Here is a 12,131-nt window from a genome sequence, read left to right as displayed (position 1 = left end):
ACCAGACCTGCACTTGTTTGGTAGTGCAGTGACCTATAGGAGCGGGGATCATGGCTATAAGGCTATAGTGGGGGCCTCTAGTAGGAACCAAGATTATATCATAACAATCGCTTTCATTCTTTCTGATAACTCTCTGCTGAAGGCAATGATCTCTATTGTCCCCATTCCAAGAGCAATAAGCCATTCACTATCTCTGTAGGCCTGACCTTTTCCTCTTCTACTCTGTCACACCATTTGCTGCACATTGCAATGCAAATTGTTTCCTAGGTTTCTGGAGTAAGTAAGATCTAAGCCCTACTCATCAGCTTTGCTTTGACTGTTGCATGCATCCCATCCCACCTGGTAGAAGAAAAACTGTTCGTTTCCAAAATACCCTATGATATGTGACTTGCAGCATTTTTATCCATGTTCCTCAAATTAGGGCTGTTTCAAGCTAGATGCCAATTACATGCCAGTGGACTGCATCCTGGATAGCTATTAAAAAGGGTTGATTTATCTGGTCTTCTTCAAAGCGAAACCAAATGAAACCGACTCCGCTTTAGGAAGACCTCAGGCCAAATTCAGTGAAGTTCCTTGCGCATCACATCCAGGCTTCTTTTCATTTTGTGTAGTTGACTGATTCATGAATCTTAATATTCTGGGAAAGATGTGTTACAATCATGACAAACCTCAGTTGTCCTAGCTAAGGGGCAATTGAAGGTGCCACTTGAAACAAACATCAGCAAATGTCATGTACTTTGCTAACAGGGTTGTGGAGAAGGGGTGGTAAATCTTCAAAACAGTGAAGTAGCACTGCATGACATGTTTTTCAGTACTTGTGGAAAGTCTTGTTCATAATAAATAAAAGTTATTCTGAAAGCTATTGGTTTGGAAATTGCACTGGTTGTACTGGATGGCTAACAGAGTCCTAGGGGAACATCACCACCATGGAGATTTGGGAGAGGGAGTTGACTTCAGTTGGCATCCTTCAGTTGATCCTGAATCCTCTAGAACGTTCTTAAAAAAATAATAATCTAGCAGCTACTGCTTGTACTGGCTGAGGTGGAAAAAAGGTACCTGCACATAAAAGCACCAGTTTATTCCCTCTATTAGGGTTAGGTCATGTGCACCAAACCATAAACACTGAAATGGCCAATTGGCTGTGCCCAAGAATGTGATTACTGTGAATTAAAAGGATATTATTGCAATGGAATATGACATTCAGCCGATATATGTCAAATGTCATGTAATGAGTTTAATACAGTTTTGACAGTCGTGGCTCCTCCCCCTCCAATACTGGGATCTGTAGTTTGGTAAGAGCCCTGAGACTCTTCTGGTAGAAATTCCTGCTATCATCACTGAATTACAATTCCCAGAAATTGTTGGGAAGAGGAGATCACTCAGTCTGCAGTGTGCCTGCTATTGAGATCACTTCCCCAGAGACAGAATGCAGACGGGACCTGCTAGATCAGACCAGTGCTTCCTCTATTCCTTTATCTGGCTCTGCACGGTGGCCAATCAGTTTTATTATAGAGGGTAACAAATTGGAACTCAGTATCCACAGAGGCAGGGTGGTCTTCATTATGTGTCTTAAACTTTGGTCAAGGCCAGGCCAAAATGGAGCCTGTGAATCAGAATGCTTGTAAGTGATGCCCTACTCCCACTCATCATTCTGAGAGAAGGAAAGCCCTTAAACTAAGCTAGCTCACTCCTGAAGCACCACACGCCCCCTCTTAATAAGGGCCCAATCCTATCCAATTTTCCAGTGCTGGTGCAGTTGTGCCGGTGGGGTGTGTGCTGTATCCTGTGGTGGAGGGGCAGTCACTTCTCAAGGTATGGGAACATGTGTTCCCTTACCACAGGGCTGCATTGTGGATACACCGGAGCTCAAAAGTTGGATAGGATTGGGCCCTAAGTCACCAAAGCCAAAATTAAAAAAAATTGTAACTTAAGTGTTCAGAACTGGTCATCTTTCTTTCTTATGTGATTGCTTTTCCCTTTTTCCTTTTCTTGATTCATCCTGGAACCTAACTCAGCAGAACAAGCTTGAGCAACCTCATTTGTGCACCTGATTCTATCAGATTGGGACACGCACTATCAGCCAGGACTGCTCTAAGCTATCTTCATGGTTTCTGTGCACAGCCCATGGACTGTTGCAGTTTTTCCTCTTTTCTCTCTTATTTTTCAGACCTCACAGGTCTGGACATCGGCCTCCGGGCTGTCTAGAACAGGGATCCAGAAAGATCTCTGGGCATATGAAATCTGTCTAAAGTGGAACAGCAGCAGTTGTCAGCAAAGGAGGAAATACAAGCCATCGTTCCTCCTCAATGTCCCCTCTCAGGGGGCTGAGACACCACTAAAGAGTCATTGTACAGGGAAGCACATTCTCTTACTATGAGTGAATAGCAAAGCAATTTCATTGTAACTCCTCCCTCTCTTACTCTGCTTTCCAATCATTGCATGCACTAAACCGGTGGTTCTCAATTGTTTTAGAGGCTGCTGCCTGATTTATAAATTCAAAGAAGTGTGGTTATAATGGTGATTGGGAAAGCAGTGCTCCCCTGCCAAAGTAGCTGCTTGTTTAACTCTTGATGCACATAGCCTAAACAGTCCTGTCAACTCAACAAAAATTGGGTCAAGAATCATGATCCACTGGAGAGTCTCAGGCCCACAGTTTGAGAATTGGCTGCACTAAGCAACTGATGTGCCTTGTGCCTTGGTCAGGCTCTCCATTTCCTTGCAGCTTGTTTGTGGTTTTCCCTCCTGCCCCCCCCCCGGCACTTGCCACACATTTTGTTTTCCAGAAATCCCACCTGTCCTCCAGGATAAGCCACCTACTAACCAGGCACAACTGCACCTCTCCCATTTAGTGTGAACCATGATCTCTTCTATCTCCATCTTTCCTCCTCTATAGAGCACAAGCTCTTACTCATCTTCCCTCCCCATTCCTGCTCTAGTATTTTGGGGTTAAAAAAAGCAACACAGCACATTCTAAATGGGATTGTTGGTCTGTTATTCTTTGTTAATTTTGCCTCTCATTATATTACTGGTTTCCCTTTCATATTGCTCTTGCTTTGCCTCTCACTACATTTATTTTGATTCCCCCACCCCACCCCCATTGTAAGTAATTACTAAATAAATTGCATACTGTGATTTGAACCCTTTGGGTTTCTCCTTTTCTGTTATAAATACCAATTCCCCTTAAGTGTGCCAGGCCTAATGGTTGAATATCATTAACAGCGTAATCCTGTTCTCTTCCCCACTCCTGCCGAGGCAGTCGCACCAGGGAGGCTTGCACTACATTCTGCAGGGGAAGGGCAGATCAGGAGGCCTGAGAGAAGTAAGGGAAAATGTTTTCCCTTACTTCACCATAAACCCCTTGACTGGCAATGGGTCACCTCCAATCTGTGCCAGCTTCTTAGCTGGTGCAAGTCTGAGGAAAGGGGGCATGATATCTGCTATTGGAGAGGATAGTATCCAGCACACAGCACTTGCATGAGTGCCACCCCCTCCTGCCTCCATCATCCTCCATGGCTTTCCCTGTTCCAGCCTCCTCCTGCCCCGTTCTGTCTCCTCTGCCAACCTACATGAGTTGGCAGTTTTCCGAGTCCCACTGCTGTGTGCTGGCCTGCTCCAGCCTCAACATTGGCATTCTGGAAGCTCGTGGCTCTGCTGTGTGGTTTCGGAAAGCCATTTGTGGTGTTAGTTATGGCTGTGGGAGGGGGGAAATAGGATCGAGCCATTAATACACTTGTTTGATTACATATGTAGGTCCATTCTTGCACATTTCTGAGCAAGTAAAGTAATTACTTAATTTACTTTACTTGGCATTTTGCAGAATTCATGGAAGGCTATCATACCTCCAAGGTGTATGATTTTGGGGCCCAGGGAAAATGTTTGAAGGTATATGTAGACATCTGTCACTGCGAATCAAATCACATTCATGCAAAGGAGCTACACAGGTGCATGGATGCTTATGTAATAATACACACATATACACACTTTCTGTTACATCAGCACAGCTACTTTATGTGGGCTGGGGTAGTTGATTCTAGTTCAGCCATATATGTCTGTACTAAAAATTTGAAGTCAGTGGCTCCATTTAATGGTCCCTTCAGGGAGAAAGGCTGGGTTAAAATACTGTAAATAAATGACTCTCCCTGCAATCATCAGCTCAAATGAGACTGGAAGGACTATGCAGACAAAGGTGTAATTAATTCTATACTGCATCCAGACAAAGAGGAATAACAAACTTGCTTTCTGCAGCTATTCATGCTAAAAAGTGTGCATTTTACAGCATTCGTTGAACATTACATGAGGAGTAATTACCATTGTTGCAGAGCACGGGGCAAATTCCAATGATAATTATAACACCGTGGTGAATTGGTTGCACTGGTGAACGCTATATTGTATTTTAAAATGCAACTGGATTACTGCTTTGGAAGGCAACAAACCTTTAATGTGCTGTTGTCCATTAGGCTTTACTTGGCATTTCAGCATGAGCTTTCTGGTGTGCATCTCCTGAGTTTAGTGTCTGCTTAATTCCACATTAAAACAGGGTGCTTCATTTGCTAATATCTGTATGGTAATAGAGCACTTGTGTAATGACAAGCTCAGCAAGGTTTTTTGAGGTCATCTCTCCCACCAGCTGTTCCAAAGTTTAGCCAGTAGATGGCACTGGGGAAAGTGTCGCTCAAAGAAAAACATTAAAAGTACACTTGTGGGCGCGCATACACACACATCCATGCCCTTGAGCAGCACTGGACGGAGAGCAAGCATTTTTCTGCCACAGATCTACAGACTTCACCAGGTTTAATCAATCAGAAAATCCACTTGTGCATGAGCAACAAATCAAAGGCATTGCTGTCTCAGGTTGGTGCTCCAGCCACTTGACTCCAGCATCATTGGAAGGCTAATTCACACCACCAAATTGTGCAAGTGAGTTCAGCAAAGTACCAGTGTGGAGCACTGAAAACACGGCTTGTGTTATGCCAAAACGATCACACAAGCATGGAAGCTTCAGCGCAAGGCCACACAAACACCTTCAACCTACGAGACCCTCAAATATCATCAGCCATTGTGGCGCTACTTCCCTTACACAGGGGAAGGGGATGAAAGTCCCCTTCTCCCGAAGAGATGGCGGTGGCTGTCTGGGGCACACAGAATACCGTGGCAGCAGTTTTTGGCACCGCAGCAGCCCCGCACTCTGGGCAGCTCAGGATTGGGCTGCCAGGCTGCAATCCTATGCAAATTGTCTTGGGAGAACAGCTAATTGAACACAGTGGGGCTTACTTCTGAGCAGTGGCGTAAGTGATGATTATGTAGCCCAGTGCCGAGCTCAAAATAATACCCCAGAAGTGACGTCACACCTGAGCTTTTAGAAGAGTGAAAATGGGGGGAAAATCACTTCCTCCCCTCAGCAGCTTGCCGTACACTTGCTCTGCCACCTCCCCCCAGGCTCCCCTCCATATTAACACCTTATTGGTTCCCTGATGTATCATAATAAGACCTAATTGGCTCTTGGAACCATCAGTCTCATTGATCAATTTGGAGTTAAGAAAATCCAGTTTTTGTCATGTAATGCAGTTGTATTTTTATTGTCTGGTTATTTGGCTATAACCTTTCACAGATATTTTGTCACTCTTTGTTTCATTTCATTCTACATTAAATGGTATATAACACGGTTCTCCAAACTTTTTGGCCAGAGGGCCGCATGAAATATCTGGCATAGTGCTGAGGGCTGGGAAAAAATTTAAATATAAAATTTAAATAAATAAATTAGAGACGGAACTTAGAAGAATGAATAAATGAATGAGTGGGCTCATTCACTCAGCCTCTCTGACCCTCAGAACACGCTCCAGATGCAATCAGAGCACAGCTCTGGTCATGTTCAGTCGAGTGGGCCAGAGGCTTTCAGGGGCTGGCCGTGAGTCAGATAGAGGCTTGCTGCGGGCCGCATCTGGCCCCTGGGTCAGGGTTTGGAGACCCCTGGTATATAACATGATGGCATTATTCAAAAATGCCAAGGTTTTCACCGTTTTGGCTACTAGTGTCAAACTCAGGTTGTTGCCTCCCTAAAGCATATTGCCCAGTGCAATTGCTAACCCCTGCACCCCCTTAGCTATGCCACTGCTTCTGAGCAAACAAGTATCAGATTGTATGGTAAATAGTGTATTGCTAACTTGCCATTTTGTTTCCTCCATGTTCTGCAGTTGGTTGACAAGTTTTGCAGTATTTTAGGAGGTCATAAACTGGAGTGCTTGCTTTCCATGTATAAGCTCCCATACTCAATTCCTGGCACTTCTAGTGAAGAAGAATCTCAGGAAGCAGGGCTGAGGAAAACCATTACCTGAGGTCTTGGAGAGTCATTTCAGCTATGGTTGACAGCAAGGACTAGATGGCCTGAGAACTTGTGTAGCACAGTGGCTTTACTGCAAACAAAGTCTTCCCTGCATTGACTCTCAATGGCCATGAACTCACCAGGTTGGCCTTAAACAAACTGCTTCATCAACAAACTGCAGTTGATGACCCAACTGCAATATAGGGATACTATGGGGTAGACCGATGGGCTTTTGGTCTCATCCAGCAGGGCTTTTGTTCTTATAATAAACCTTACTTACCCTGCAGCTTTATTGTATGGATTACATAAAAATAATACATGTAAAGTGTTTTGAACCCTGGAAAGTGTTCAGCAAATGCTCAGTAGTACTGTGGAAGTTTTACAGATTCACATTTCATAAATTTCACCTTCCATGGTTAGTCTTCTGGTGGTGAGAAATAAGAAATAAAGACAGAAAATACAAAGAGGGTGTTTTTCTTTCAAAATATTACATGTCATTATTATGGCCTGGTTACAAAAAATGTGGGTCATCACTTTTTTCATAGTTTTGGAATGCTTGAGATTGGCATCATGAAAAGCTCTGCAGCTGCCAAAGAATTTGGCACATGGGATACACAGCAGCTTTTTTCCTAAATAATAAACACCATGAAAATGATGGAAGAGGCTTCCTAGACGTCTTGTAACTGCTCCATTACCAGCAATCCAAATTTTCTGCCTCTCTATAGTCTGTATTGCCAGCTAATTATGAGTTGCATTTTTATTCAAAGACAGAACTAATCTCAGAATTTGCTGTTCATGGCCGGACATAGCAGAACAGTATTGAATTAGACTAAAGGGACTTAAATTCCACACGCCCCACTAAAAGCTTCCCCCATCATTCCATACAACTCCTGTGAACATTCTTCTCCAAGCAGAGAGCAGGCACCTTGTAGAAACACACACTAATAGTTACTATCAGAGCAACAACTCTCAGATGAACCAAGCAAGGGGCAACCCAATCTTGAGCTGCCCAGTGTGTGGGGCTGCCGCAGTGCCAAAATGGCTGCCATAGCATCCTAAGCATGCCGGGCAGCCACTGACGGCCCCTTGGGGAAAGGGAAGGGAAATAGTTCGCAGTGGGGCTACTCGATTCTGTGGTGGTTCTTTCACCAGCACAGAATCAAGGAGCCACACGTTAGGCAGCACAGCCTGACACAGGACTCTGGATTCGGTGCCCCGCCATGCCTTCCCCCACATTCCACTCACCTTGGAAATCTCTTCCCCAACTCCCCCCCCCCCGTCTTACCTCCTCACTGGTTCATACAGAGCGTTGGGCAGCAGACAAATGCGGACTTGTGCTGGGCTAGCTTTGACCCTGGGCCTGTGGTAAGGCTTGCAAACATCCCTTATGGTATGTTTGCAACAGTGCGCACTGGTGGTGACCTGGCGCGTGAAGGTCTGGATCAGGCCCCAAGTCTGGGGACATCACCTGATGACATCATTATCATCACCAAGAAGCCAACTCCACTTTCTCAAACAACTCAGGGTCACAGTCTGATCTGAGGGAAAATTCTTCCCTAACCCCAGATCAAATTGCCTTTAAAAGTGAGTAACATTCATCTGGTGAGTCACCCAAAAAGACATGGTGTTGGGTTTGGTTCAGTGCCACCTAATATTGTGTCTCAAACCGACAAGCCCTGATGACACAGAAGATATGGGAGAATCATACAAGTGTAAGTGAAAATATGTAGAGTGTAAGCTATCTTGGGTCCCCTCTGGAGAAAGGTGGAATAGAAATAACACAAAGAAATAAATAAAATGTGAGAACATTTGAAATCTGGTGAATTTCAAATTTCAATATTTGATTTTGAAATTTGATTTTAAAATTTGACAGTTAAATTTTTGAATCACAATATGACAATCATAATGCCAATAAAGGTTACGGAACGGATATGACAATCATTAGAAATTCAACTGTTTGTGCTTTTTTCCACTTGCCAGGGAATGTTTCCTGTTTGGTTCAATAACATAGGTCAAATATATCTGTCATTTACCATTAAATACTGATTCCTACTGCATGTCAGCTACTATCCAATACTGACTTCTAGTTGAAAAGTATTTAACAGCTAACATGCAAGTAGCAGTCCATATTTGGCAGTACCGGGCAGCTGATGTACTACAGCAATCATTGTTTAACAATCACTGAACTAGGAGTAAGCATTTAATGGTATTTGACCCATTCAATTTTGGGGAAAAAAAGGCTAGGTAACCAAATCGGGAGACATCCTTTGAATAGGTAAGAAAGTATGAACTGCTGATTCTCCTATGTCAATTTCAAATTTTGATTTAGAAATTAGAATTTCAGTTTTTTATGACAGACTTCAAAATCAACATCTGCTTTTTTGACTCTTAAAACTTTCCAAATACCAACTGTTCTCAAAAACTTCATTTTGGCCTTCCAGAGGTTTCCCTCTCGTTCTTCTGGGCCTTGAAGTATTGGTTCAATACTTGTCAAATGTGAACTGCAACTGAAACCACTGGATGTCAATGGGCGCAATCCTGACTCAGGTTTGGGCCAGTATAAGTCCCTTGTGCTGGCCCAGGAGGGTCATAAACATGCTGTAAGGCCCGTTTGTGCCTCCCCAGGAGGAAGCCGCGTTGGCACAAGGAGATGCGTTGACACATGGATGCTGAATCCAGCCTCCGTGGTGGCTTCCCTGCCAAGTCTTGCGGGCCGACGCAAGCAGTGTCTCAAACCGACAAGCCCGAAAGTAGGCGGGGGAGGTGGGGGTCGCGTTTCTGGGTGGGGGGAGGGAAGGTGGTGGGCGACCCTGGGGGTGGGCAAGTGGATGGGAAGCGGGAGGTGGGGCTGGGATCCAACAGTTATGCCGGGTCCCAATTCCCGTTCCTGGGGAGAACAGAGTGGCTTCAAGCTGCTCCGCTTTCCTAGAAATCGTGCCACAAGTTTGAGGAGACCCATAGGCACCAGCGGCCCTTACCCAGAGGTAAGGGGAATTGTTTCCCCTTGCCTCTGGCTGCGCTGCTTGTGGCCACAAACCTGCAGTGGATACAGCGCAAGTCTCCTGGCTTGCCTGTTCCAGCACAGGATAGGATTGTGCCCCAAAACAGATGTGCAACTACAAGAATTGACCAAAGTTTCTAACAAAAAGCAGAGTAGAATTGTAACCATTTATTTAAGTTCTAAAAGCACCCACTAAACTGCACCAATAATATCCAGTACACCTCACCATTCCCTCAAAGCTCTCAAAAGCTTTCTCCAGCTCATAGTTAACCAGGAGTTATTAAAAACCAACCAACCAAACAAACCCCTGTCAAGGTTACAAATTAAATAAAAAACACTGGAGCTATAAGTTCCACTACATCAATCTGTTGCAGGCAGACAAGAGCCTGATAATCCCACTCTCGCCTGCCCTGCTGGCTGTGGGCACTAAGCACTCCTCTTTGCCTTGCTATCTGAAGCACTGAGAGTTGCTGGATGGGACAGCTTACAACTCTCTTTATCTACAGCCATGTTGCTATAGTAGCTGAAGTTGCCGAACACAAGCCCTTTTGTTAGCATTCACGGACCAGCTCCAAATTGCCCCTCCCCTCAACTTTGACAGAGGCTTTGCAAGTCTCTGAATTGCACATTCTCACATAGGAAGGAAGAGTGAAGCTCTGGGGAGGCTGGATTGTGTGTTGTTGGAGTTACAGCCCTCACCAGCCCTCAGGTGACCACCAATGGTGAGGCGGTTGCCTGCAGCCATGCACCAATAAAGCAGTTTGCATGCACTGAGCAGGGAAGGTTGCTCTCTTCCAAGGTCATTGCTGCTGGAGCTCAGAGCCATGCCATGGATTCTGATGACTCACAAGACAGCTCCTGCAAGCTCCCTGTCACTGTGATAAGAGCTGAACTGAGATGCAGGGTGTCCACAGGGAGAATGAGTGCACTGGCGCCACAGCCACACATGCGGTGCAGAAAGCCCAGCTGCACGTTCTAGTGGCAGTGGAAAGGCACAGAACACAGAAAACCCACGGGTGGCTCAAGAAGGCTTATTTCTGAATACAGAACCATACATCTCGCTTCCATGCATCTCACTTCCTCCATCTCCCACACCTTGCCTAAATGTAAAGGCCTGTACTGTACTTGGCAGTTGTCCTGGAAATGTGGGGCTGAAATAATACAAGGCCAGCCATACTGGGTCATGATAGTGACATGACCAGTGTCCCGTCTGTGACATTAGCCAGATTTGGATGTTTGAGGAAGTTGATGTCAGCAAAAAGCACCAACAACCCCTGCTTACTGGACTAAGAGGCACCTTTCAAAGTGGTATCCGCTTGTATTTAGCTTTTCAGTGGCTGCTGCTGGTGTTTCTCAAATAAGTTGGGAGGTAAAACTGATGGGGGTGTCTGACTATAATTTTGTCTGATTTTACCCAAGATCAGATTCAGAAAAATGAACTACCAATTGACTGTTCAGTCTAATTTATTAAAAATAGAGTAAAAGATCATAAGATACATTTGTATTAAGCAACTTTTTAAAAATTTGGGCTTCACCACCTTTTCGTAAACATTATCAGAGTACTAAGAGCACTGTAAACAACATACTGGTAGAACCATTACAGTAACCAAATTCTTTTTTAAGGTGCTTGCTATGTTAAGCCAGAGGCTCTGCTTATAATATATAACACAATACTTCAAGAGCAGTTTGACATGCTGGCTTTTTCCCATTTTTGTCGTCAGAATGCCCACATAACTGCTGGAACTGTTCTTTAGTGACATCATCAGGCTAAATGTCCTCTATGTCACCACCAACTGAATCAGTATCAGATGCTATCATCTCTGCCCTCATAGACAGCATAATCTTCGGTGCCATCCAATGGCATAGTTGATCCCACATTTCAGGAATGCCTTTCTTCACCATTTCTGGTGGAATTGTGTCTCAAGCAACCTTTACCCAATTAACAGCCAAATCAATGTCTGGTTTCATCATGTCCCCTCCTTTGGCTAAATTGGCTTGACTACAGCACAACCATTCCCACCACATAGTGCACACTCAGTCTTTGAATGACTTGTTGAGGCAGACATCCAGTGGCTGGAGAACTGATCTGAGGCCACCTGGAATAACTGCTAATGTAGTAGCCATTTTTTCACTTCTTTCTTTACTTCTTCTGTTATATGCGCATGGAACTGATCCTACAGCAGTAGTGACAAGCGTTTTCTTAGCCCCGTGTCTGGTCTCCTACCCCACACATCACACAACCACTCTTTAGTGCCCTCTTCATCCATCCAGTCTTTAGGGTGGACAAATACAATTACTCCAGCAGGAATTTTTATGGCATGGTTTTCCTTTTGAAAATTAGCACTGAGTGCAGTTTTGTGCCATCTGCCAGACAAGACAGGACAACTGTGAATTGGATTTCTTTGACAGCAACTGTTACCCTGCACATGCCCGATCTTGTCTGATCTTGGAAGCTAAGCAGGGTCAGGCCTGGTTAGTACTTGGATGGGAGACCGCTTGGGAATGCCGGGTGCTGTAGGCTTATACCATAGTCTTTCGAGACTGAAGGTTGCCAACCATGAGCAGTCATTTTCACAAGTGCAGTCTTCTCACCAACACTTGTAACAGTTCTATTACCAGGCAGATTAAATTTCATTTGGGTTTCATCCATATTGCCAATGTTAGCTGCATCAAAGGCATTCATTTGTCTCTGCCTTACAATGAATTGGTGGAATGATGTCACCTTGTCATCCAGTTCTTTAGGCAGCTTCTGTGAAATCTTTGTTTGCTAACGAAGGCACAATCCATATCGGTTCATGAACCGTGTGCACC

The 12,131-nt window shown here is 44.6% G+C and overlaps 1 pseudogene; it reads left to right on the top strand.

The window, feature by feature from the left end:
* The first annotated feature begins 11,721 nt into the window (after nt 1–11,721).
* On the top strand, nt 11,722–11,841 carry LOC136650009 (5S ribosomal RNA; annotated as a pseudogene).
* Nucleotides 11,842–12,131: the final 290 nt, after the last annotated feature.

The sequence above is a fragment of the Tiliqua scincoides genome, chromosome 4 (genome assembly GCF_035046505.1).
Source record: "Tiliqua scincoides isolate rTilSci1 chromosome 4, rTilSci1.hap2, whole genome shotgun sequence".
Taxonomy (NCBI): Eukaryota; Metazoa; Chordata; class Lepidosauria; order Squamata; family Scincidae; genus Tiliqua; species Tiliqua scincoides.
Note: the sequence above shows the minus strand (reverse complement) of the source record. Positions and strands in the feature narration are given on the sequence as shown.